At 40.4% G+C, this 22,643-nt stretch overlaps 1 protein-coding gene and 1 long non-coding RNA gene across 3 annotated transcripts in view; both read right to left on the bottom strand.

Annotated features, from left to right (window-relative positions):
- Positions 1-22,643, bottom strand: part of LOC125314691 (putative disease resistance protein RGA3) — a 104,658-nt gene that overhangs the window by 21,521 nt on the left and 60,494 nt on the right. The window lies entirely within an intron of this gene.
- Positions 10,429-22,643, bottom strand: part of LOC125316627 — a 61,008-nt gene continuing 48,793 nt past the window's right edge. The window contains exons 1-4 of one of the 2 annotated variants that reach the window (XR_007199750.1): positions 12,391-12,400; positions 12,226-12,285; positions 12,056-12,124; positions 10,429-10,528 (exon numbers count right to left, since the gene is read on the bottom strand). This is a non-coding gene — a long non-coding RNA (uncharacterized LOC125316627). Of the gene's footprint in view, positions 10,529-12,055; positions 12,125-12,225; positions 12,286-12,390; positions 12,401-22,643 lie in introns of those variants that run through there. The other variant, XR_007199749.1, reaches the window with a different exon arrangement.

Below are 22,643 nucleotides of genomic sequence, written 5' to 3'. Positions count from 1 at the left end.
TTTTTTTTATGGAAGAGATACAGAATCATTGGGGAAGAATTAGTATCGTAGATACGAATTTGGAATTCCAGTTTGCTCGCCGTGTTGTGGCCATGTTTCTGTAGCAATGTACTGATTGTGTATGAGAAAAGATTCATTTTTCATGCTACCACTGGACCATTTTTAGCCTATGTTGCTATAAACTTCTTATTTGGACAAGCAAATTTATTTAATTAATTTCGTATCAAATCAAAGAGTCACCACTAACCTATTTTGAGCCGGCTAGGAGCCAAGTGAAGCGCGGAAGGACACTTCACTTCCTCCTAACCGGAGACTTGGTTATGCTAAATGTCTGATTAACGTCTTTTGAGTACCGATTCTCAATCTTTCCAAAATGTTGTCCATGCAATCTTAGGCTATTTTATCATCCAACACCACTAAACAGTGTCCTTTGCTCCCAACGGGCACTGGTCAATTTTATGGCCTGATTTCCTTTGCTTATCTCGAGGCTGATATAAACTCAAAACACTTCCTTCGACCTTGGCCGGTGGTGGCTTGAGCCGTTCGCAGAAGGGTTTGATTTTTTTAATACAAAAATAAAAATTACAGCCAAAAGTTCTTTGCAATTTTTTTACTACTTAACTCATGATTACTTTACAATGAATATTTTATCAAACACAATTCGCATTTTTTCAAAGCCCATCAGGCTAAGGGTCTTCGCATTTTCCCTGAGCTCATTTCCAAAGTCGAACCAAATGCAGCCTCTATATTTATATAGAAAATGGATCAATGTCTATTGTGCCAGATATTTCTAAAAATTGGATGACAAGTTCCAACTCATAACTTGTGTGGTCAAAGATGATGAGGCTGTTCGCAATTTTCTGATTGCTTCTTCAACTTCATCGCTTACTGTCATTTGAAGCCGTTCGCTTCCGAGATGCCCTTCTCCAATACACCGGCGTTTGGCAGGCGACGCATAGAAAAAGCCAAAAGTCACATCTTCAAAGTCAGACGAACTTTCGTGGGGATGCAGCATGTATAATTGTTACCCTTTCCTCTCACTGCTCTTGGACCCAGTCATTGGATACCGCACGACCTTTATCGTTCAGTTTCTCCCACATTTGATTGGAAACGTCGCACTGTTTTCCCTAAGGGAGAAAAAATGGAAGTACTCGGCAGAAATGAAGCAAATGAAAGTAAACAGAAGTGCTAAAGGCTTTCGATGAATCAAAGACGGGAGGAAATGACAAAAATAATCGTAAACCTATTATAATTGTGTCAATTTATATATATTGCTAATTGAATCCTAATCTTTTGTATATTTGTACCAATTCAGTCTGTTTGATCAACTTTGGCTAGACCGCTAATGTCCACATCGGGCGGCGCGGACGTGACAATTTTTTTATGTTTTGAATTATTGTCGATATTTTCTGTCTTTTTCTTTTCTTTTCTTTTTTTGGGTTAAGGTTGGCACATGGAGTCGATGTGGATTGATTTTTTAAAGGGTAAATTATTTTAAAAAAATTTAATTTAATTTAAAAAATAAGCTAAGAAATTAAAAATATTAAGAAAAAAGTTTTTTTTTAAAAGGAAGGGCTTGGCACATTGCAGACGCCTATCAATTTTGAAAATTTCCGATGTAGTATTGAATGAAAAAATTGAGGTACTTAGAATGCATAGGTAGAAGGGCACAAAAAATGACAAAATTTGTGCATGACATTTACTTTGATGTGAAATATTTTTTTGATCATTTAAGTATCAAGTTTTTTGAAATATGATTATTTGAGTGTCAACTCCGGTGAATTTTGCCCAAAATTTTACATGTCATTTTTTTTATTAGTAACTTAATCCTCCGTGGCTCGTCGCAGGATTCCAATCGCAGGCGAGGCCTTGCTAAGGTCGATAGGGCTCAGTGGGCGAGGGTGGGGGATGGCCGGCGGGGGTCGGTGAGCCCCGGCTAAAGCCAAGTGACCCTTGCCAATCGCAGGCGAGGCCCTCACTAGAGTCGATGGGGTCTGGCCGTCGTTGGGCGACATGAGGCTTGACCTCACCCTCATTAGAGTCGAAGAGGTCGACACTGCGAGGCTCGACCTTGCCCAAATTTGAGAAGTCGAGCCCTCCCCTACAATCAGCAGGCCCCCACCAACAAACTTTCACCCTCGCCGCCTATTTCCAACGATAATGGGGCGGCGATTGCGAGGGCTTTGTAAGTCCTCGCTATAAGAAGAAGCTTAGTTACCAAATTGCATTTTAAGAAAAAATTTACGTACTTGTAATATCATTAATCTAAGAAAATATCATATAACTTTTATTTACATAATAAACAACTCTATAATTAGGGAAAATTTCAAATAAGGATCTAAAGTATGCTCATTATTTTAAAAAAAGACCTAATCAAGAGCACTCTCGTCATTTACTTTTTTTTATTTTTTTCCCTTTTTCCTCTCTTTTTCTGTTCTGTTCTTTTCTTTTTCTTTTTATTTTTTCTTATTTTTTCTCTTTCCTATCGGCGGAGAGGTCGCTGGATTCCCTCGTTTTGGCGGGCGATCGCCGTTTGGAGGTTTGTCCGCATCTCAAGCTCTTCGGGCACGTTTATTCCTCGGTTTTTGCTCCAGCCGATCATTAGGATCAGACCCGGAAGTAGTCGAAGAAGATTAAGAAGTAGGAGGCCTTCTCATCCGGGCCCCGTTTTTGGCTCTGTCTCAAAGCTGTGAGAGAGAGAGAGAGAGAGAGAGAGAGAGAGAGAGAGAGAGAGGAACTACATATGAAAGAGATGGATGGGTCTCCTTTAACTTTGCCCCCCTGCAGATGGATTTTCTAACTTGTATGCAGTTGATCTAAAGTTGTTAACCAAATTAGGGAGGTGCAAGACGAAGAACTCAGAGGAAGACGAAAGAGAGCGAGCTTAACTTAGACCGCATAACACTTCGCCAGCCGGGGCAAGTTGCCCTCACCAACCTTAGCTTGGGTCGCCCTCGCCACGCTCACTCGTTGGTGACGATGGCTGGAGAGGAGAGAGGAAAACGAAAAAGAGAAAAAAGAAAAGAAAAAAGTCAAAAAAAGTAAATGATGAAAATGCCCTTCGGCCGGGCGCTTCTTTGAAACAATGAGGACATGCATTTCTTTAAAATAAAATCAACTTCATGCCCTTATTTGAAAAAATGAGGGCATTTAATATCCTTATTTGAAAATTTCCCTTTTAATTATATATATATGAACAAGACATTGCCAATTACGATTATTAAGCACTAATATTATTGAGATCTTTCCGGATTACACTCACAAAGAAATACACAAATACTTATTCAGAAACAATTGTGGCAAAGAGAAAAAAATAATTAGGAAATGAATCCATTTAAGTGAGTCAACCAATTTGTTTTGATAAGTATAATAAGATGACAATTGCGGTATGATTACTAAATAGAATTGATTATATAATAGTTTACTTTGGACCACAAAAATAAATAATAATTAATTAAAGATTGTTGTTAGATCCACTATTTTAAGATTTTGTAGTTTAATTAGCATAGTCACCCAAAAATTATTATGTTAGTGTCATTGGCCAACACTTTTATGGTTGTGGAATTAGCGCGTAAGGCTCGGGCAAGCCAAGCCAGGCTAGCCTTCCTTTCTCTTAGTTGTTCCTTAGAACACTTAGGCAAATAACTTGCCCGTATCGAATTATACCACGCCCGGCCTAACTCGGGCATCCGTTATATCGAGCGAGACCAGATTACTCTAAGCATTACAATTGGTTTGACTTGCCAAGACCTCATCAGAGAGCGGCATCAACTCTCGACTAATTTATACATGGGAGGCTAACCTCGTATTTAGAGCTCCTTAGACTATATTCTATCTAACCTGTAGCTACTAGCACAAACCGCCCTGACACCGCTCACACGGCCTAGTTGCTTCTTCCTTTCTTCATCGCTCACTTATCATGATGATACCACAAGTTTCCCTCCATGGTTATACGAGTATGGAAGAATTTGCCCATTTGGGACACGGAACAACCGATCTGTGCCATTCTTCCCCACTCAATTCCGCAACGTACCCGTTGCAAGATGTTCTGTCGCTTCTTTGCGCCTTTTCCTACCATCAACGTCGCCTCCCTTAGGACTTACATGAATGGCAGATGCGTACTCGCAAAACTTAATAACTGCTCCATCAATAGCTTCCTTTTATTAAAGGCCATTTGGGCTTCTTCGTTCACTTGCACTTTTAGTTGTGGCATTTTCAGCCAACTGTACTTTCTTGCAGCACCCTTTTTTGGTCAATTGCACTTTTCAAGTGTGACACTTTTGGCCAACCGTATTTTCCGGCAGCACCATCTTTTCCCTTTCGGGCACTTCTCAATATTAGCCAACCATTTGAGGCTTTTCCTTGTTAAAACATGTTACTAGACCTGTTTTGAGATTCGCTAAATTGATCAAGGAACATTATCCCATTTTAGTGAGGAATCGGTTCTTGCTTGTGCCTCTATTGGCATCCCGGAAGCATGTCGAGGGCTGCACTTTGTCAGAGCTATTTTTGCTTTGGCGATTCACTCTTTGCTCTCGTGAGATTGAGAAGGCCATAGATTTTCTCTGACTCGCCCTCCTACTGGAGGGATCATATTCTAATACCACTTGTCACGGGGTGACACTTTTCCAATCGCGGAATTAGCTCATGAGGCACCTAGCAAGCCAAACCAGACCAACCTTCCTATCTCTTAGTTGTTTCATAGAGCACTTAGGTGAATAACTTACCCGTATTGGATCATACCATATCCAACTTAGCCTGGGCATATGTTGTATCGAACGAGAATAGATTACTCTAGGATACCAAAACAAACAGAGGGAAACTAAGAGCATAGTCTAAAGCAAGTATGCTATCCCAAACTTATGGCACTCGGGCCTCAAGGGACTGCCTTTTAGCTTTCGGACATGATCTTAGAACTCATCCGGCGCAATATTATAATTTCTGATCTACAGGATCCACTCTCGTAACTAGTTCATCTCTGGTCGGGATTTTAAGAACAAATCTCACCGAACTTAATCAAGTGAGGGGAGGGCTCCCAACTGATTCCACACTTTGTTCACTTAAGATCTAGATCGGTCAAAACTAGTACTTTTGTGGCAAGTGGAGAGCATACTTAACCAATAATGTTTGTTAAATTGAGAAAAGGAATCTGACTCTAGGGATATTGTTTTGAAGAGAAGAATAAAGGTTTTAGGGAACCATTGTAGGAAAACTTCACACTGATATAAAGGGAAAGGCGATCTCAATCTGCCCTTCTCTTAAAAAGGGATGCCTTATATAGGCACATTGCATGCTTAGGATGCTCTATAATTGAGCATCTTTGACACCGACAAGTGATCTTTCCACACTGAGACCACTTTTGTACAACACGTGTTTTTGACCACAGATGATCAATTATTACGGACATATAGTATACACATTATTGCACACTTAAGGTGGACTGAGTTGGATGATGGAGACTAGTCATTATGAAGGGTAATAATTTGCATCATCACCGTCAAAGCTATCAGGTCCATCTTTTGATAATTTGTAAGCCTTCAATAATTGTCTCTCTTCATACTTCGAGATCAATCTGTCAGCTTCTGGATCATGAGGAATCCCATGTGAGATTGTAGGAACATCAGTGGAGCTTGATGAGATGTCTTGTCCTGGTTGGACTGGCTGAGGGTAGAGTTCAAAGGGATTCTGGGACAATGGACCTCCCCAAGGATCATACGAACTTTGTGGATCATCAACATTCGTGGAGGATTTTGGCTGAGAAGAGTCTGGCTGATTACTCCGAAATTCTTCAAGAGCTGCATATGTGCTGGGATGTGTACTGGATCTATCCCATGAACAACTGATTGAACAGGGCCAAATTTCTGGATGAATGATTTTATTGGCTTGGCACAAAATCCTCTGGACTTCTTTGTAGTCGTATGGGATGTTCACGAAGGGACATACTTTTGGAAAATGCAATGTCTGCCTTCTCGGCCATAGTCATTCGACCAAGAAAAAGAGGTGGTGGTGAACATGCTTTGCGTTTTTTGATCAAGAAACCCACACAAACAGCTCCCGATTCTCTAGATGTGCACAAATTTCATCCCTAATGGAATTCTCTCTCACACGCACTGTTCACAAGTCATAGCTTCAGAATACTGCACATCTTGTTAACCTTTATGACGAACTAACCACAGAGACAGAAGCTGATGCCAAAGCCACCACGTTTTGCGTTGATTGCTAACAAACGAGATTATTTGGGTCGGGTTCAGCCCAACCCGAGGCACGAGAGAGCCAAGGTCTTGATTCGATAAATCTGTCACGAAAGTACAATTAAGTCCTAAAACTTACAAGAAATGCAATCAAGTCCCCAAACAAGAACATGTTGCATGATCTTTCTTATTTTAGGGTTCCAGTTTTGGCATTGTTATACCGTTAATTAGTCACCATGTAATTTAGTTCTTAAGTTGTGAGCTCTTCCAAATATCAAGTGCATCAATCACGTTTCTGCATAAAAGTGAAAAAAAGAACCCTTTTGTAAGGAACGAAGGAAATAAATTTGGAGTTTCTCTTGTTAGGAAATCGATCAATTACTTACGGTTTTTAATTGATACATATATATGATCGCTTAACTCCTTGTATTTTCATTGCGCTTCATTTTACAAGATATAATGCTCCATTGACGAAGCAAATGTTTATGAGCTATTAATAGGAAAACCGTCAAAAAAATCATGAACTTATTGCATTGGTGTGTCCTAAAACCTTAATTGGTGCGTCCTAAACTTTTTATTGGTACCAATTCAGTACTAAACATTTTGCATTGATCCAATTCAGTCCTAAATTTTTGCATTTGTGCCAATTTAATCAATCCAGCCAATTTTGACCGGAAATTGCTGACATTGACATCGATTGTCCTAAGTGACCGTTGTACGGCTGACGCCGACATGGATATATTTTTTAATAATATTATAATAATTTTAAATAATTTTAATAAGTTTTTGGTTTTTTCTTCTTTTTCTTTTCTTGCATTTTTTTTTATTGATGGTCGCCGGCCATAGCAAAGGCCCGCGAGCCTCGCCTAGTGATCGGCAAGGGTCGTCGGCCCTTCAACCCCCAATAAAAAGAAGCGAGTGAAAAGAAAAAGAAGAACAAAAAGAAAAAATATTCATAATATTTAAAGATAATTAAATAATATTAAAAAATATTTACGTTAGCACCAGTTATGCCACTTAGGACAACCGACGTCTATGTCAGCAATTTCCGCCCAAATTTCATCGAATTGACTCAATTGGCACAAATACAAAAGGTTTAAGACCGAATTGGCACAAATACAAAATGTTTATGACGGAATTGACACTAATAAAAGATTTAGGACTGAACTAGTATCAACGCAAAATTTAAGATTGAATTACCACTAGAAAAAAATTTAGGACTAAATTAACACCAATACAATGGGTTTAAAATTTTTTTGACACTTTTCTCGCTATTTACATGGGTTAATTAATCACCTTGGTTCATGTGAAGACTAGAATGCACGAGATTTAGACATGTGACGGAATCAGAAAAACATCTTCCATCCCTATTCTTCTTGAAGGAATCGTCAACGTGTGCTTTCAAGGATCCGGCGATAAATGCTGTCATAATCGAGAAACAAGAAATTCTTATGTTGCCAACTCCGAGTGTTTGTCTGATATCTTCTTGGGGCAACTTTCACTTAAAAGAAAACTCATTTCTTTGACAACCTTCATGTCCCTCGTGTTTAGTTTCTTCTCTATACCAACAACGAAGGATAATACAAATATCACTACTATATAACCACGTAATGTGAACTTCATCAAGACCCAGCTCGCTCAAAATCGATAATACCAAGTAACACTACTAACAGACACACAATGGTCACCAGCATGGGTCCCGAACATGACAGAGCAATCGAATTGAGAGCATTCGACAAGACGAAATCCGGGGTCAAAGGCCTCGTGGATGCCGGGATCGCCCAAGTCCCCCGCATATTTGTTCGACCGTCCGACAGCTTGGCCTGCAGTGAGGATCACGCGGACATCCCAGTAATGGACCTAGGACATGCGAATGCGGGCCCCACCAGTCACGATGAGACAGCGCAGAATATCAGGAAAGCACTCGAAAAATGGGGTTTCTTCCGGGTGATCGACCATGGGTTCCGTGAGAGCCTCTTGGAGGAGGTGATAGAGGGGTCTCGCAGGTTCTTTGCTCTTGGGGATAAGAATGCATGTTAGCAAAAGCAAGGAGAAGAAGAGATTGAAGGATTCCATTCAATTCCTGCAGCAGTATTATTAAAGAAAGGGATATGTTACTAGCTTATAGGAGAGGCAAATAAGGCATTTACTTCACAACTTATTCATTGACTTTTGAAGAGGTCTTTTTATTGAGAATCATTTTAACAGGGGTGGCAATCCTCCAAAACTCTTCGACAGATAGTCTATATTATGCTTTCTCAGAGAAATGCTATATTGCAATATGAATCTGACACACCGCCATCGTGCTTGAAAAAAAAGGTGGGAAGAAGTTGATATAAGATCAAACATACAACTCAACCTTATATCCAAAGTTCTATTTCAGACACACATAGACTGCGCCTGGTATAAACTCCCGAAGCAAAAAGGACCATTATAATTTACTACTGCTCCATGCATTAGAGCTTAAGAAGAGGCAAACGATTGTCAACAAGATGCAACAAAATCCGCAAAAAAGCATTAATCTCAGCAAATTTAAGTTTGTCCTTACATTAATTGAAGATCTTAAAGGTCCTTTTTTGGAGTTATCTTCAGCTACAGCAATGGTATACTACTTGTCAATCATAGGAAAAAAAAAATGATAAACCGAAGTTAAATCAGCCAATGAACCAAAAGAAAAAATGAAGAAAAAGCATGGGAAGAAACCATAATACCAATTCTCTATATATACTGGACCACATATTCATGCATCCACTTACAATACAGAGATCATATGAAATGCATAAGCGGAAAAACCAATAGTAAAATCTTCGTGGATATAAGCAACTGAACATAATGAAAGCAAAACAAATAAGTACCGCGATTGTCAAATGTCTCTGGCACTACAAGAACGGCAGAATACATATTCCTTTCAGATTGAGGTATATGCAATTTCTCCACCAACATCCAGTCCCAGAGAGTATGCAAATCCTCATACACCTGTGAAGAAAAATTATAGGGATGAGCAAGATCTTACCATATCATTCTTTTTCTACTTCACCATATCCATACAACTATCGTATCATGTAGCAAATGCATGCAATACTTTATATTACAGGTGTTTTGCTGGATGGTTAGAATTGATTCCTGATGAGGCTACAGATACCAACAAATCTAACTAAGCAATGTACTTAATGTGTACCTCCAAGGAGTGAAAGAGTGGAACTCTGTAATAATCAGACAGCAACTTCTTTCAATGAGTAATATTTAGGGTATCGATACAACCAACAGAACAATTTTCACTCTTTAGGTCATTTAGCAACGTAATAATCAGACAGCAACTTCTTTCAACGAGCAACTTTTCACTCTTTAGGTCATTTAGCAAGCTTCACTATTTACAAAATGCCAAGACCTTTGCTATTAGCTGAAAGCCAGCTCCACATATCCTTGAATAAACAAGACAATAATGAAAGACAACCCATTACCTTATCAACTCCATACATCCTTAGACAAACAAAGGCACCGATACAACCAACAGAACAATTTTAGTAGACTGACAACAGGCTAGGAGCATTGAAGCTGGATGCTTCTACTCAAAAACATTAGCAGCTACAGCCGCTTTTGTACAGGAGGCAGAACTATATAGTATGCTCACCGGAGAAATAATCAGAACAAGCATTTGCGTCAAAATTAGCTTCAGACACAATTGAAGGTTGACGGTCAGAAGTTACAAATATTGACAGAGTGCACCATCCTGCTAGCTATCTACATTGTGGACGACAGCTTCCTCAACGTATGTTAGTTAACACCCCCGATACTCCAACTTAGAGACAAAACAATCATATGGAATTTTTAGTTTATATCTACCTCACAGTTTCTCTACTTAGTTCCAAAATGACATAGAGACGATCACTTTTTCGGGGTAGAGTCTCGTTATCCTAGGCATCTAGTATATTGGAGACATGCTCCAGCCCAGATAAAAGCTAAAAATCTTATATTGTTATGACAATTCAATCAACAGAAGCCTATACTACATCAAATCTTAGACAAGGGAATATAAGTACTATGTTGCCATTTTTCTTTGCATAGACAAAGCCGTCCATGATCTGACAGCACAGTTTCTGATTCTATGACATATCAATAAGTAGAAGCAGATAACATAAGTAAGAAGAGAAAGGTAAAAGGTCTGAGCCATAATGAAGCCAATTAACTCAGAAAAACCATTAGCCAATGAACAGAAAAAAATAGTTATTATATAGACCTGCTACCAGAGTCGAACTTTGCCTCTCATACACATCCGTCCAAGAAAAGACTGAATCTTTCCTACCATTCTGTGGATTATAAGCGTCAACACGTCCCATCTGTATAACAGGTAAGTCAGTTTTTCTTTCACTTTGCCTGACACAATCACAAATGAACTCCAATAACAAATATCATGAAGAAATTAGAAACTGAAGAATGCAAAACAGTACACAAAAAAGGCAGCGAAGGACAATCATATACACATCCTTACATAGACACATAGACATCCTAGTTTGGGCAGACTTCCATTTTTTCTGGGCAGCGCTGGGTGATTTAATTTTAGGGTTAATACCATGAAAAACCCTAAACTGGTACACCCGTGACAAATTTACCCCAAATTATTTTTTTGACCACGAAAAACCCCAAACTGGTACATATGTGACAAATTTATCCCAAACTATTTTTTTTACCACCAAAAATCCTAAACTGGTATATTTGTGACAAATTTACCCTAAACTAATTATTTTGACCACGAAATACCCTAAACTGGTACACATGTGACAAATTCACCCCCCGTTAAATCGTCACTTTGTTTTGGCTTTTGGTCCGCTACGGTATGGGAGGACACAACCCTTGGTGCTCCACCCATCCGTGCGCTATGGATGGTGTCATCGTACAAGAAGAGACTACTGAAGGAAGGAGGTTCACGATTTGACATAAATAGGTAAGCCTTAGGGGCAGCCAACGGCGAAGATCCCGACCATGGAGACCATGGGGATAACTTGGTAATAATGATACGGAAAGCAAGTCTTCGATCTTACAAAGAAATGCGATGGCTCGAAGACCTCGTCTCTAATGCTTTTGCCTTCCACGAGATCGTACTTGTCGGATCCGAAGATCGCCTATCTCAAATTGATAAACCAGTAACAAATAGAGGGTTAAAACCCCATATTGGTATACCCGTCAACTATCACATGTCACTAAATCAACAATTTGATAGTTAAATTTAATGAAAATTAACGGAGGGTAAATTTGTCACATGTGTACCAGTTTAGGGTAAATTTGTCACAGATGTAGCAGTTTAGGGTTTTTTGTGGTCAAAAAAATAATTTGGGGTAAATTTGTCACAAGTGTACCAGTTTGGGGTTTTCCATGGTATTAACCCTTAATTTTATTTATTTATCGGGGAGCGAGAACCGAGCTCGACGAGTACTTAAATTTGGGAATATACTAGATCCAAGGATGCAATGACTCTGCAGTCTCCTCTTGGATGACAATGCAGTATAGATTCACACAGAACAAGAGGAGAAATTTTTAAGTTGTCAAGATAAAGGCATTAAAAATCTTTCAAGTCCTTCACTAACCATCAAAGAGAGGACAATGTGCTCGTAAAGACCAAAACAGTTCATTATCTTGAATACCTCATGAAGAAAACAGAGAACAAGTTGAGAGAATTGCCTTAAAATACTGAACCTTCGAGTAGCCAACTCAAATGAGAGAACAAAAAGATAATTGGACCATGAAAACAGTGAAGTTCAACCAAGAACGGAATCTTTGAAGATGAAGTTGGGACTTAATCTGCCATATCATTTTGAAGATTAAGTGGAAGCAATCTAGCAGCTCAACCAAGAGCGGAATCTCCATACCTTGCGCTGGAAAGAGCTGCTGTTCGTGACCTCCTCATCCAAGAACGGAATTTTCAACAATGATGCTATCTGGGGTACACTAATCCACACGTTAATTCTGAGAAAAATTCAAAAACATCCGAGGCATTTCACACGTCACAACTAAAAACAAACAACAGAAGTCAACTCACAATATCATAAGCCTTCTCTCGCTCCATGTGTTGTGCCGTCGTAACTTGAGAATTGAGCATCTAAAAACTCCAAAGCAACAACAAACCATCAATTCCGCAGTGCCAAAACCAGACACGCAGGAAAAACCAAACGGTAAAAATGGAAATCATGAAACGTGGTCGGACCTGATCTTGCCCGTTTCGCTTGGGCACCTGGCTGGTGCACCGGGCGATGCAATGAGGGGCGGTGAAAGGCGGGTCCTGCTGAGCGAGGCCCACTCTGATGTTCGCAGAACCTGGAAAGCAAGGAACGAGCACGTTCAAGCTAAGGTCGAGCGAGGCGCTTACTATTCGATTCGGCTGAACAGGAGGGGTCGAGTACCGGGGTTGATGACGACGAGACTGGAGCCTCTCTCCGAGATAAGCTGCGAAGGAATCGCCGTCTTCAAATAATCCTGGAAAAAGGAAATGCGAGAGGTTCAAGGAAGAAGCTCAACGACCGGAGCGATCGTCAGAAGAGAGAGAGAGGGAGGGAGGGAGATCACCATGGCGAAGCGAAGCGAGGTCCAAGAGCTTTCTCGTCGGTCTCTCTTGCTCTCTCTCAACTCGGAGAACCGAACCGACAACCGACAGAAGATGATGCCCCCAGCGACGACGTTTTGATTACTGACGAACGAGGCTTAAAACATAGAGAGAAACAAAAGATTATTTGGGTCGGTCCAGCCCAACCCGGAGCAGAGGAGAGAGAGCCGAGGTCGTTTTTTTTTTATTATTTTCTTTTGGTAAGGTAAGTATGTATTGATCTTTCAAGAAACTAGATGCAAAAGATACCGGACACAAAAAACCATGAACTCAAAATGGCACAAAGTGTGATATGGAGAGTTCAACGGTGAACCGGTCGCAAAATACATCAAGAGAAGGGCCAAAGACAGGAGGCCAACAAGCAAATACATTGAAATAGAGAGCAAACAAACGGCCAACCAAGTATGGGGACCCGCTAACCAAAAAACCAATGCTGGATGGGAGAGGAACCAGCAAAACAGCGAGGTAGGAGGCATGTCTCGGAGGAACGAGCAGCAAAGCAGCAGCATCAGTAGAGGGATAGTCCCCAAAGTGACTTAGAGGAGGTATTCGTGGCAGCCCAAGCGATGAAGAGACAGCTACAACGTTGAGGAGCTTCAGTATCCATGCGGGCGGTAATTTGGGAAGACAGCATCATACTCAATGCGGGAGCAGCATATGTGATGGTAGACTGGAGGACCTTCCATGTTAGAGCAGCAATGAACATCATAGGCACACCAACAGGAAGTCCGTAGATGAATCAATAGAGTGCCGAGCCAAGAGACAGCAAGAGAACCAATCGAAGGGCTTGGGCTACAACGCCGAGAGGCTGAAGAGGAGACGGCCAAACAGCAAGAAGATGACTCCAGCTTTGGTAGATAAACCGAAAGGTGTCGACCCGCAAGAAGAACTGCACGTAATATGTATTCATGGAATAACCAAGCAGAGAAGAGTTAGGGCAAAGACCAAGGACAGCTAACCTAGCAGACCGGTCCAAGATTACGAATAATAACACCAAAGGAGAGGTGTTTGTGTTTTTTTTTTTTTTAGGACACAAGTACCAGGGATGCGATACAAAGAAATGATGAGCTCAACCTGGCACGGTAAGTGACATAATGAGTTCAATGGTGTGGTGGCCACAAACAACAAAGAAGAAGCCCAAGAAAGTGCTCCCAAGGGATAAAAACCTTGAAACCATAGAAGAGGTCAGACCAAACACAAGAAGGCGACCAACAAAACTCAGCCAAAAGCAGAGGTGGAACAAAGGAGGAAGCGGGAAAGGAAAACCCAACCGGCGAGGCATGCAGAAGAGGGAAGAGGCAGCTCCGGACCATAGATAGTACACAGAGAGAAGGGGGACCTAATGGTGACTTAGGGAAATGGCAAAAGCAGCACAACTTCAACAGCAAGCTTGGTAATGGAGAGGAAAACCAGGGCAACATTAGAAGAAGTAAGAGAAGGCCACAGAAAGAGGAAACAAGATCCAATCAGAACAAAAGTGGCCAACATTAGATGAGGGGCTAGATTAACCGAGAGAGCACGAGAAAAGTAAAAAGCACTGGGTCCAACGGAAGGCCATACCTACATCTTAGGGAGTCTATAACCAGCATAACCAACAGAGGAAGACATCAAGACGAAAGATAGGGGAATGAGTAACAAAAAAGAAGACACCAACCGTGGAGAACAGCAAGACCGGAGGTGTCCTTAGCCAGCTGAGCTGTGCCGTAGAAATCAGCATGATCAACGGAGCCACAAGGGATCAAGAATCAGCATTAAGTGGAAGCAGAAGGTAACCAGCAAGCAACAACAGCAGATGTAGTGTCATTGAGGAACAAGTAACAACAAGAGACAGCCCCAACAGTACCGGGAAGGGGAGAAGCTTCAGGAGATGGGCATTCAGCATACAATGAGAACCAGGAAGAATCCGGAAAACGGCTGCCCAAGAAGTAACAAGAAGGGGAGAAGCTTCGGGAGATGGGCATTCAGCATACAATGAGAACCGGGAAGAATCTGGAAAACGGCTGCCCCAGAAGTAACAAGAAGGGGAGAAGCTTCAGGAGATGGGCATTCAGCATACAATGAGAACCAGGAAGTAATCCGGAAAACGGCTGTAAAAATGGTGGCTTCACTCAAGAAGAACAGAGTAGTAGACCTCCAGCAGCCACATCAGAAACTATCGGCACTCATCAGAAGCAAGAAAACCAGTAAATAGAAGCAACAACGTAGACTCGGGTAGGTAGTCACCCAAGACTCGACACTACCGAGAGTACTTCAAAGCCAGGTAAACAGCAATTTGCCATCCGAAAAGGACAGGGGGCTTGAAGGTAGAACTCCACAGAAGAAGTTGGCAATGGGAGTATAGACGGAGGAGATAAGCAGCCCGTAGCAAGTAATGTACTGGGGAGGGACATCAAAGATAGTTGTTGATAGACCCCACTTCACTTGGATGTGTCTATTCCGAGGATGGTCTCGAATAGGGCCCAGAGAGAGCCGAGGTCGTTGATCTAAGGAAAAATTCAAAAAAGAGCTTGAGTCTCATTTTCTCAAATAAAAATTTAAAATAGACATCATTTTAAATATGAGTCTAAAGTATTAGGTTTATTTCAAAGAAAGAAGGACCGACAAGAGTATTTTCATAATTTCCTTTTCTGATTCTTTTTCTTTTTTTTCTCATTTCTATTTTTTTCTCGTTTGTTTGAGGTTGGCGACCCTCGCCCAGCCCTCGTCGGCCACGGCGAGACATCCCTTGTGGCTGTTAAAGGCGGCCTCACCTCTCGGCAAGGCGAGGCCAAGAGAGGCAATTTCAACAATTTTGTCACCGAGTTCTCTACAGAAGCGGTTGACAATCCCGAGGGGCCACATTTAGTCGAGAAGGCTAGAAGGAAATCGCTAATCACCACTTCTGGCGATGAGGACGACGAGCCTCAAGTCTCGCAAGAGGTAGTCGCGGCGAGCCCAAGAGGTCGCCAAACCCCAACCATGGCAATGCTGGGGTCGTGTGACCTCTGTAAGCCTCGCGATGAATAGATCTAGAGCAGCGATGCGACCAGGGAACTAGAAGAGGCGTTGAAATTTCCCTTTTTCTATGGTCGAAATTTTCCCTTCGCTTGCAAGAATTTTACAAGAGTCCTCTAAGTTGTCTCTATGAAAGAGAAGATAAACAAGCATTGCCCAGTAGAGGTAAAAAGGCGAGGAAATTTTTTTCCTTTGAAATTTCCCCTAGATTCAATTTTGTGATTTTACTCCAGTTATTTCACCAAAAATAAATGAGTTGAAAAAAAATTAAAATTAATAATCATTTGTATAGCTGTGGGTAAATATGTTTTAAATGATGAACCTTTTTATTAATTAATATTTGTGAGCGACACAAGTGGTCATTTTCAGAATATATGTTTGAAATTTTTTAAATAAACGCACATTTATTTATTTTTTCTTCAGAAGATCATAACACAAGGAATTGAAATCATTTATTCGTGAACATGCATAGATTACACACGTCGACGCGTCTTGGTTAAGGTTCCATTCACGCATTCCATGGCACACGCAACTTGGGCGGCACATGGGATTTGTATAGTGAAAGGAAAACCATATGTTAATGATATTACCACAGAAGAAAATAAAATGAATTAACTAATGAATCTCCAAGTAGCTTCAAATATGTCAGTGTACATATTATTATGATTTGATAGGTTTTTTTTTTGTCAACCACGGAACATAGAAGTATCGCGACATTGCAATTATTTTAATTTAATGTTGTGGTTGGATTTTACGAAGAGTATGTACTTATTTTGATGTCAAAATATCCAATATAGGGCTGCTCAAGAGAGTATGCAAACCTAAGTACTAATCGGATTATTTCGATTTTAGTACTTTTCTCAAGGGTAGTTACTCGTGGTTTTCAGTAAATATCTTTTAGGCAAATAATTAATTTCTTTATATTTTAAATCACGCTTCGTTATATTAAATACAATGTACGAAACTTGAGTTGTTCACCTACTTTTCGATTGAATCGGCCGGAATAGGAGTTGGAACACTCTGAGAAATGAAAGTGCCCGATTCTTTGTTCAATCGGCTAAAGTAAGCTGAATGTGTGAGAATTTCTCGTAGAAGTTTCATTGCACATGTCATAGCATATAAGCTTGCATCGAGTCTCAATCAATGAGACGAATCAGCAAGATGATCCTCAACTATTGATCATTTTCCCCAACGGAAACCTCAAAGGTGCAAATTCTCCTTTTTTGGGTTAAAAAAAAGGGCTCTTCGTCGACAGTTGACTTTAGTTGGCCCCCCGCAAGAGGCGGATAGAGCCAACACCTCTAAGGGCATGAACCATATCGCTTGAAACAATTCTTAGACGGTTGTAAAAATTGCAACTCACCCACTCTCCTTTCCTCATTCTGTCCTCCTTTCATTAATCGAAAAACCCTTCTCCAGTCATTCCAAAATAGGAAAGATATAATTTATTAATGAAAGAATCAACTCTTATTTCAAATCAATTTCTAAAAATTCCCATTTTCAGTTCACGCCGCAGACAAAGACGACGTGGCGGAGGCGGCATATTTGAGATTGGGAGGCTATCGGTGAGGGCTCTTGGTAGCACGAAAGAGAGGGAGTGGCTCCTAAAGGTGATGTAGTGGAGACAATCGGATCTAAGTTTGGGAGGCCATCGGCGGGGGCTCTTAGGGAGCGACAAAGAGGGAGTGGCTCTTTTGGGCGACAACTAGGGTGTCGATGGTTTAGTTCATTTTAATTTTATATGCTTGAACCGAATCAAAACTCGTCTTGAACCAAGCTGAATTAAAAAACTCAATTTGGTTTGGTTCGGTTTTCGGTTTGATTTTCTGATTTTTTTTTCTTTATTTTCTTTTGTTTGAGATCTCTAGTGCTTTGTTGTGTGTACGTTGATTCGATTTCTCCAAAGAATGTTAATGATGGTTAAGATGAAAGCGCGCCTTTCCTTTGTCGGCCACCGGGAGCGCAACCTCTATGCTTCGTTCTGCCATTGCTGCAGGATTCGCCGGCATCGCATCTCTCCAGCTTGGCCATCTCCTTCGTCTGGTGCCTTACTTCCACATCTACTCCCAAGGGACTGGATTTGGTCAGAACTCATCCATGGCTGAAACCGATCTCTTCTTCCACCATTCAACGTAATATCCACAGATTGAAAATGGGGAGTTCTGTTTTGTCACGAGATGCGACCAAAACAGAAAGGATTGGGTAGAAGATGAGAGAGACGCGGAGATGAAAAGGGGGAGAGAGAAGCCATCCACCGATCTCATATAGTGAGAGGGAGCACAAAGATGAAAAGAGGGAGAGAGAAGAAGAGGAAGAGAGAGAAGAAGGGGAGCCATCCACGGCTCCGATGAGAAGTGAACAAGAAGAGTGAGAGAGGAGAGTGAGCATGCACAAAAGGAAGAGAAAGAGAAATTAAAATCCGTTATCCGAACTGAATTGACCTGTTAAATTATCCAAATTCTTTGATTATTAACTGAATTGAAAATCGAAATGAACCGAGGATGCGTTTGTTTCGCATTTCGAAAATATTTTCGCCATCGATAATATTCAGTGCCCGACTATTTTTGTAGACAATGATAAAATTTTCTATTTTTTTATTTTTGTAAGAGATATAAGTGATTACTTTTTGGAGAATATTTTTGAAATCACTCATTTTTCGCGAAACAAATGCACCCTCAAAATGCACGAACTTCCGGTTCGGTTCAATTCAGGTTTCGGTTCAGTTCTAATACTCCTTGTGACGACGGAGGCGGATACAGCTCGAGATGCGACCGGTGAGGCTCTTGGGAGCGAGAGAGGGAAAGTAACTTGTAAAAAAAAAAAAAAAAAGAGTGGCTACGTTCTTTTTCTTAAAGACGCACAAAAGAGAGGAGAGAGAGTGCCGTATAATTGGAGAGAGAAAGAGAGCAATGGTCATAGAGCCATGCTCGATCGTGGAGGGGCTGGCATGTGCAATATTTTCTCAGCAGAGCGAGATCGGAAAGCTTCTTCTTGTCTAATCAATGGGCAAACACAGGCTTAAGTACATTACAAGTGTCAAAACTTATGTACGGGGCTCACTTTAGTGTCAAAAACTTTCAAAACGATCACTTAAGTGCCAAATTTTTTAAAAAATGATCACTCCATTCAAAACTTTCAAAACGATCACTTAAGTGCTAATTTAAAAAAAAAAAGATCATTTAAGTGCCCATTTTTTTAAAAACAATCACTTCAGTGTCAACTCCACCGAGCTAGGTCAGCTTAAATATTAATAAAAAATAGCATGTGTCGGATTTCCAGCAAGCCACGTCAGTTCAAATTGAAATTCGCACCGAAGTTGGCACTTAAGTGATCGTTTTTTAAAAAAATTGGCACTCAAATGATGTTTTGAAAGTTTTGGCACTAAGGTGAGCGTCATACACAAGTTTGACACTTCTAGTATACTTCAGCCGGCAAACACATATCGACATACAGTGTCGGCCTGTCGGGAAAAATTAATCACCAATTATCGCGATAGCCAATCAAATATCCTCCATCTCAACATGGATAGAATTACATTCACCAAAGGAGAAAAAGAAAAGCATCATCAAACCCTGCAGAATTTATTTATGCTTTCTGCATACATCATTAACAAAGATACAAGCTATTCACTGGGGATTCTCAATGACGATGGACTCGACACTTGAAATCTGATGGGGGTCGCATATATTCCTGCCCCAACAACGATGTTCCTCCTCCAACATGCGATGATGGAAAGTTGTCCCTTCATCTCTCACTTGGTTCGCAGCAACAAGTGTTCTTGCCCCAATCACTGGACGACAAGTCAAGCCTAAAGCTAGAACAAACATGAAGATCATGCCCACCCACTTTTAGCTGGGTTTCTCCATCTTGCTTGTTTTTCTATGAGCTCTTTCTCTCTGGTACTGTCTATTTGTATGCATCAGATTTTCTATGCTAGGTAGTAATTTTATATTGTTACTCAAGACTACTAAACTCAAATGGGAAAGGAATCAAAATTTGAAGAAAATGAAAGCGTAGCAACAAAGCATTAAATGGGATTCCATAACTTGGGTATGCAATTAAGCTACTTGCCACAGTCCAGAAAAAGATAAAAAAAAATAAGCTACTTGCCAAATAAGATATTAATGATATTTACTTGATTCTCGGGAAAAGTACACTAGAAGTGCCATAACTTTTGTACGGCATTCACTTAAGTGCTATAACTTTCAAAACGTTCACTTAAGTGCCATAACTTTTAAAAATCGTTCACTTGAGTGCCATGTTGATATGGCAGCCGGAAAAGCCGACGCGGCAACTGGAAAAGTTACTGTAGACACCGAAAAAGTTACTGTAGTACGTTGGAAAAGTTCTTGTAGAAGCCAAAAAGATGACGTGGCACGCCGGAAAGCCGACGTGACATGCCGGAAAAGTTACTGTAGCACTCAAGTGAACGATTTTGCTCTGACGTAGCACTCAAGTGAACGATTTTTGAAAGTTATGGCACTTAAGTGAACGTTTTGAAAGTTATGGCACTCAAGTGAACGCCGTACACAAGTTATTGCACTTCTAGTATACTTTTCCCCTTGATTCTCCATATTTATCGGGATTTTGCATATCTCTGATTGATTACGATTGCTATTATTATCTTAATAGCATCCCATAAAACCTATAAATAGGTTCATGCACTATTTATTAGTATAACGAAATAGACACAACAATCAATATTTCTGTTTTCGGTATCTTGTTATTCTCAACTTAAGAAATTGTCAACCAGTTATGTATAAAACATCAATGATAGGGATGACCAAACTGGATCGGATCGGACCGGCTGGGCCGGGTTGGTCCGGTCCTTGAGGGGGCGGTTCAATCCCCGGTTTCATGGTGGATGAGACTGGATCGGACTGCCCCGAGTATATATAATACATATACAATTAGAAAAAAAAAGTAGAAATTTTTGAAAGACTAGTTAACCTAATTTTTCCATCTTCTTTTCGACACTAGCTCCTCTCCTCTCGTTTGACGCTCGTGTCTCGCTTTTACGAAGCAGCTCTGCTCGATGATCGCTCCTTTTGCCTTCATCTCCCCACTCTCTCCTTTTGTGATACTGCCTCTTGCTTGCTTGCTTCATGCCTCCTCTTGCCTTTTGTCAATATGCAGTCTCTAATCGTGCTTTATCTTGACTTAATCTGTATTTTGTCTTGACTATATTATGCAAACCCGTTATTTTGTTCACGGTTGGATTCAATGAAGTACAATTGTAATTTCACTTTGAGCTTGATTCTTTCTATCTCAAGGAGAATGATGCAAGAACATAATCCTGTTTCAGTTGTCTTAAGTGTTTTTCTTCATAATTTAGCTCTTTTCTCATTATTTTAGGATTATAAAAACTCATTTATATGTTTTATTAGATTGGATGATTGAGATTTGAAGTTATTAGTATAGATCCAAGGTTAGATTTCTATAAGCACCTGGAGTTAGCAGTCCCAATGGGACCGAACTAATGATCCTTGTCTAGTCCAATTCCCAAAATTTGGGGACCGGGACTACCGGTCCGATTTCTGGTTCAATGTTGGGACCGAACCGGCCCAGATCATGCACACTCCTAATTAATGATATTGTAGTTCCATAAATATTATCGGTATTGTGGAAGGACCCAAAAAGTAAAAAAACCTCATTAAGAAATCCTTGAACAATATAAGATGACCGAAAAATCTCTCTATGACAATAAAAACATTTATTCTTCTTTTAAGTTTTATAGGCCCTATTTCCTATATTTTTGACATAACGAGAATAGGATCAATCAAAGTTTAAAAGTAGGGAGATATCGCTAGTCATAGAGTAAGTCAATTTTTTTCTTAACAAACATGGTAGAAAGACGAATTAGGAATAAGATTATTTCAATTCGGAAAGAGGAAATTCGTGCATAGGATTAATTGGAATTTGCTTGAAAAGGTCCTTTATGAACCGTTTTCCACTTTAATCTCTACTTTTTCCTTGGATTTACTAGTAAAAAAATATTGAATTACTCAAAGAACCGATAACGGAGACATGAGCTAATGCTACCGAATGGCGTTAAGTCTTTACTTGCTGACCAATGAGGTTTCAATTAGGAAGCACCGACACTCTTCGTACAGTGTCTAAGTAACCGGGGGTACTAGGTGAATAAGTTGGTTACTTAGACATTGTGCAAAGCAAGGGTCCATCTAGTGGGAAACTAAAACTTCCCCTTTGTGACTCTAGGCGTGGGGGGCTATTATACCCGCCTACCCAACGGTCCTTAGCTGAAACCCACCGGGTGTCTACCTTCACCCGCCGAAGGCCCCTAAGTTCCCTCCAAGTATTTTTCTTCCCTAAAGAGAGGGAAGGCGGAGAGAACTTATTAAGAGATCTCTCCACCATATCGGAGAGTTCTTTCCCCTGTCTCCTCTTGAGTCTTGTCCAAAACTATTTTCCCCTTTAATCTCTCCTTTTTCCTCGGATTTACTAGTAAAAAAATATTGAATTACTTAGAGAATTGACAATGGAGACAGGAGCCGATGCTACTGCCGACTACATTTTCCCCTTTAATTGCTGGCCAACGAGGTTTCAATTAAAAAGTATTGATACTCTCCGAGGGCCTCCGTGCCGTGTCATGTCCGACACTTTTTTGACATGTGACCGACACGTGGTCGGTGCTTTAGAAACGCCAGCAACACGCAAATCTAGTATCTCGAGGTGCTATTTGGACATGCACGGGTCAATTTTAAATATTTTTAATAAATTAGGGGTCAAAATTTGAATTATCAAATTTATATATACTTAAGTCATATACCCAATTACCACAAAATTAATATACTCAATCAGCCAAAAAAAACGCTAATCGTGCATCCCTATAGAGGAAGAAG

Source organism: Rhodamnia argentea, chromosome 1 (assembly GCF_020921035.1).
Source record: "Rhodamnia argentea isolate NSW1041297 chromosome 1, ASM2092103v1, whole genome shotgun sequence".
Classification (NCBI taxonomy): Eukaryota; Viridiplantae; Streptophyta; class Magnoliopsida; order Myrtales; family Myrtaceae; genus Rhodamnia; species Rhodamnia argentea.
This window is presented reverse-complemented; position numbering and strand designations above follow the sequence as displayed.